This window comes from Filobasidium floriforme (assembly GCF_021052385.1).
Source record: "Filobasidium floriforme strain CBS 6241 chromosome Unknown HD553scaffold_10, whole genome shotgun sequence".
NCBI classification, from domain to species: Eukaryota; Fungi; Basidiomycota; class Tremellomycetes; order Filobasidiales; family Filobasidiaceae; genus Filobasidium; species Filobasidium floriforme.
In genome coordinates, this window is record NW_025763631.1 from 161629 (window position 1) to 167628 (window position 6000).

Genomic DNA, 6000 nt, shown 5'->3' on the forward strand with positions numbered 1-6000 from the left:
GGAACTGACCGAGTTCCACCTCACCGATTTGAGTGGGTACCCGGTGGTACTAGGTATCCCTTGGCTGCGGAGACACAACCCGCATATCCAATGGGACTCTAACGCGGTGACATTCGGGGATGTCTGCATCAGCACGGGATGCCTCAAGAGGCCCGAGACGGTGTACGCTCCGGACGAAGTAGAAGTGGAGACACGAGGGATCGACCCGTTCAAGAAGATGAAGGGGTCGATCACGGAGGATTTGGTCGTCGCGCAGATGCAGATGACCCGGGAGGACGACGAGCGGGCGAGGCGCCCGGACCTGTGGGATTGGGACGTCAAACCCACGGACTCGTTCCAGGACGACCTGGATCCTCCTGAGTATATGGAGAAGCTGAGGGACATGGTACCGGAGAAGTATCATGAACATCTTGGAGCGTTCTCCAAGACGAAGGCAGATACACTGCCCCCGACGCGATCGATCGACCATGCGATCGAACTCAAGCCCGGTACGTCGCCGACGTACCAGAAGCTCTACAACCACTCCCAGCGGGAAAGCGAGGAGCTAAAGAAGTGGTTGAAAGAAAATTTGGAGAAGGGGTTCATCAGGCCGTCGAAGTCGCCCTGTTCGAGCCCGGTACTGTTCGTACCGAAGAAAGGCGGCGAGATGCGTATGTGCATCGATTACCGTCGCCTTAACGACATTACGGTGAAGGATAGGACGCCCCTACCCCTCATCTCAGAGACGCTAGACAGGTTGAAGGGCGCGAAGGTCTACACGAAGATGGACCTCCGAGGCGCGTACAACCTGCTACGCGTAAAAGAAGAAGACATTTGGAAGACCGCGTTTACTACACGTTTCGGTCTGTTCGAATGTTTGGTCATGCCGTTCGGCTTGACCAACGCCCCCGCTACCTTTCAGCGGTGGATGAACGAGGTTTTCCAGGACCTTTTGGATGTGTGCGTCGTCGTTTACCTCGACGACATACTTATTTACTCCTCCGACCAGGAGACCCATGACGGTCAGGTCAAGGAGGTTATGAAGAGGCTGCAGGCAAATGGCCTGTATGCGAAGGCGGAGAAGTGTGAGTTCGATACGGTGGCTACCGAATTCTTGGGGTACGATATTGCCCCGACGGGGGTCAGTATGAACCCCTCCAAGGTCAAGTCCGTTTTGGACTGGGCCCCCCCGAAGAACATTCGGGGGCTGCAGTCCTTTTTAGGATTTGCAAACTATTATCGGAGGTTCATCCAGAACTACTCCAAGAAGATTCAGGGAATGACGGCCCTGACGAAGAAAGGGGTGAAGTACTCCTGGACGGCAGCCGCTGACGCTGCGTTCCGGGAATTGAAGGAGTCCTTCACCCAGGCGCCTATATTGGCGCACTACAACGAGGAGCGCCAAGTGGTGCTCGAGACCGACGCTTCCTCTGGAGCGATCGGCGCGGTGATGTCCCAGGTAGGGGACGATGGGAAGCTCCACCCGGTAGCGTTCATGTCAAAGAGTCTGACGCCCGCCGAGAGGAACTACGATGTGCACGACAGGGAACTGTTGGCCATCGTCTATTGCAGTCGGATATGGCGACATTATCTCGACAACAAGTACCCCGTTCGGATTCTCACGGATCACAAGAACTTGGAGTATTTCAAGAGGGACAAGGTATTGTCTCAACGGCAGGCGCGATGGTCGCAGCTGTTGAACCAGATCTCCTACACCCTGGAGTACAAGCCGGGAACGGAGAACGGGAAGGCCGACGCGTTGAGTCGTCGGGAAGAGTTGATGGAGGAGACAGAACCGAAGCGAGCGGAGACTCTGCTCCGGCCTGTCGAAGACGCACCCCCTGAAGGGTGTAGTTCGGTTGAACGACCGCCTTTGCGGTTGAATGGCACCATCCCCGCACTGGGCGATTGGATGGTGAAAGCGCTGATACCGGCGGCGCAGGACGACCCGGTGGCGAAAGAGCTCGTAGCGCAGCTCAAGGCGGGGACCTTGGCGAATGAGCGATACAGCTTGAGCCCCACTGGGGTTCTCCTGTACAACGGGTTGGTGTATGTTCCTAACGCGGGGAACATCAAGGTAGAGCTGATGAAGCGCCTACATGACGGGAAGGCCGCCGGCCATTGGGGGCGGGACAAGACCGTGGAGCTAACCAGTAGGGACTTCTACTGGCCTGGGATGGCGAAGTGGATCGGGGAGTACGTCGCTAGCTGCAGCATATGTCAGCGCAACCGGCGACCCCGAATGAAGCCTGTCGGCGAACTAGCGCCGCTGCCGGTACCGGCGGGACCATACGAATCGATCACTTGGGATCACATCACGGACCTTCCCGAGTCTATGGGGTCCAATTCGATCCTGGTGATCGTCGATCGGTTCAGCAAGCGAGCGCACTTCGTCGCTTGTCGAAAGGATAACGACGCCACATTCTTGGCGCGGTTATTCCTTGACCGATGGGTGTGTTTGCATGGGTTCCCGAAGCAGATCATTTCGGATCGAGGTACGTTGTTCACCTCGCGCTTCTGGAAAGATCTGTGCCGCATGGCGAACGTGGAGAATAGTTACTCCACGGCGTTCCACCCGGAGACGGACGGGCAGACCGAGCGAAGTAACTCCACCTTGGAGCAGTACTTGCGGTCGTACGTCAACTTCCTCCAGGACGATTGGGCGGAGTTACTCTCCATGGCGGAGTTCGCGTACAACAACGCGAAGCACTCTGCCATCGGGATGTCGCCATTCATGGCGTCCGAGGGAAGGGAACATACCTTCTCCCTGCCAGTGCCCGGCACTAGGGAAGAGGCGGTGGAATCGGCGGGAGAGTACCGAGACCGACTCGACGGGATCTATAAGTCGGTGAAGGAGGCGCTGGAACAGGCGCGGAAAGACATGGCGAAGTACGCAAATCGGAAGCGTACCGCCGTCCCTGACGAGGGTTACAACGTAGGGGACTTGGTAATGTTATCTACCAAGAACTTGACATCGGTGCGCCCGAGCCAGAAGCTCTCGATGAAGACGCTGGGGCCCTTCCGAATTACGGAAGTCATCGGCCAGAGCAAGATGGCGAGGAGGCTGGAACTCCCCGCGCAGTTACGCCGGGTGCACCCCGTGTTCCACGTGTCGTTGCTTATCCCCTATCGGGCCAACGAGCTGGAAGGAAGAGAGGTGGTTGAGCCACCTACCCCCGAAGTCCTCGACAACGGCGACTTGGGGTATGTTGTGTCCGAGATCGTACACTCGAAGGCGTTACGATCCGGAAGGTCCGGGAAGAAGACCCAATACCTGGTACGGTTCGAAGGGTACGGGGACGAGTCAAACGAGTGGGTCAGCCCCGCTGAGTTTGACCACGACGACAAAGTCGTTGCGGCGTTCCACAAGCGCTACCCCCATCTACCCCAGCCCGGTCGACAAGAGTACGCCGACGCTTGATGCGTTCGGAGTCCGCATCTAGGAGGGGGATCCTGTTATAGCGGTCACGTGACGCGTCGGACGCGCCGTACGCGACTCCCGTATGCGACTCCCGCCGGGGGTACTTTTCGGTATTGTTATGTTGATGTAGAACTAGTACCCTTGTAATAGCTCTACATCCGTTATTACATCTAGATGTCTACCCATACCTTGCCTCATTCCTGCGTCCCGTCAGCCTGTCCAGGGGGACCCCCATCGGGGGCCGCTCCCGGGCCTTACACTCAACCAACACTTCGCCCATGAATTCGGATCCTTGGTCGCTCTTCAGTCGCGATATGCTTCCGTATCGGGTAACTATCTTCTCCATGATGAACTTGGCGACTGTCGACGCTTCCTTCTTTCGTATGGCCTTTGCTTCAACCCACTTCGATACATCCTCCCGAGCTATAACTATAAGGTTTGCCAGCAAACCTGAATAGTAACACACGGGACTAGAAGGTACGGGTAGGGTAATGAATGTAATAACGGATGTCTAACTACTACAAGGTGCTAGTTAGACATCTTCGAACACATCTCCTAATAGGTCTCCGAGAGGGTCTCCGAGAGGGTCTCCGAACGGACCTCCGTACGAGGTGAAAACCTACATCCCGCGCGTGTACGACATGCGTACCGCGGATGCCTATAATAGGATCCCCCCCTTAGGGCGAGATTCCAGATTGCCCAAAGTAGTCGAGTAGTCCGAGGCTAGATTAGACGTTTCATCTTGAAGCCCTTTGTCCCCTCAAAACGTCCAGTGTCTGTACCCTCGCGACTCTCCTCACGTCTCCGCTCTATTGTCCCCGAAGAGGTCGTCTAGAACCTTCGATTTGTACGTCTAGGTACACTGGTTCTCTCTGAAACACTGCTCGGCGCCCGTGGGTGCTGCAATGAAGAACCTATTGTCTATCGGTGTCGTCGACTCGTCTGAAACGTCCAGCCGACGACGATGACGCGTCGCGCGTCGATTTCCTATTGTCTTCCCCGCGGACATCGCAACATGGTCCTGTCCGCGGTATTGTTCGTTGATGTAAACAAAGGTGATGTCGTATGTATCGACGTCCTTTCCAACCGATATCGCTGTATTCTCTTTGTCGTGTTCGACGTAACGACTTCTTGCTTTGTCCTAGTAGTTGCTACCTAGGTTTCTTTTGTCTTGTTCTCGAAATGTGAAAGGTATAAGACCCCCCAAGGGGGTTTGTCGACTTGATGTTTTTCGACGTACGTATCCTTTCCCCTCTAGCAAACCTATAGCTTACTACCTTTCGTATCTTTTGCCCGTTCACATCTATCGTCAACTATGCCTTCGCCTCCCCCTCCTCCTGCTCCTCCCGCTCCCGAAACCCCGACCAAGCGCAAGACTCGGTCTTCGAAGGACGACGAGTCCGGGTCTCCGTCGAAGAAGGCAGGGAGAAAGCCCGCGACCGGCATCGAGCACGATGCAAAGTGGGGATACATCCGTGTCGACAATTGGACCGGGCCCGAGATCGCCGAGGTGTACGCGATCCAAAAGAAGAAGGACAAGTTGAAAGGCTGGCTCCCGCAGCAGTTTGAGGCGGCTTGGAAGGGAGGGAAGGTGGACGAGTTCAACGGGATGTTGGTGAGTTGTGTTTTCGATCCTTCTTCGCATCCCCGTCACGGTCTCCTTCGCAACCTCCGTCAGGGTCTCCGGTTGAATCTCCTTCTTGCTCTCGCAGGCTCGTTACGCCGGTAACTGGCAGTGGTGCTGCCAACACTGTTACGACGACATCCCTCACAAGGATGTTACCCCCGACGACTATACCACCTGGGATCCTTACGAGTCCGTCTTCTTCGACCATGTTCGCTTCCAAGGGATGGCGCTTTGTCGCCACGTCGTTCCCCGTCCCGGTCAGAGTGGGAACCTCCAGAAGTCGTGCTGGTATTGTTCCGGCGGGAAAGGTGGGTGTACCCCCATCTCCCACAAGATCCAGGTCCTCTTCGACAGGGCCCAGCCCGTCGAGCACCGGATCTCCGCGGGATTGGAGGTGCAGAAGACCCACAGGATGGGCGCCAGGACCCGGGACGATCTTTACCGGGAGACGAGTAGGCTCTTCGAGCAAATCGTCAGTATCTTTCTCTTCAAACGGTCTCCTACTAACTCTCTCTCTGATACATTGCTGTGTGTTCGTTTTGTGTATATAGGTCGTTCCTTCCTTGAACCGCCACAGCGGTTTCTCCGTCGAGGCCGAGCGTGGTGCGCTCCGGAAGAAGATCGCCGCCGTTGTCATCGCCGGTGCGCAGGCGGAGAACTTCAGTCCCTTCGAGGCCGCCCGCAAGGAGATGAACGAGTGGAAGGGGGGTGTCTACGAGCCCTACCCCGAGCCCGAGGAGCTGGAGGACGACGGGATGGATCTCGACTCGGACGACGAGGTCACCATCGTAAGTAGTCTCCTTCGTGTTCTCTTTCGCACGCTGACTCGGGTTTCGTAGGCCAACAAGAAGAAAGTGGCCGAGGAAGAGGCCGAAAAGAAGAAGCTCGACGCGGAGCAGAGGCGTCTCGACGCCGTCGCCGCCCAAGAGGCCCTCGAGGCCGCGAGGAAGAGGATCTTGGAGCTCGAGGCCGC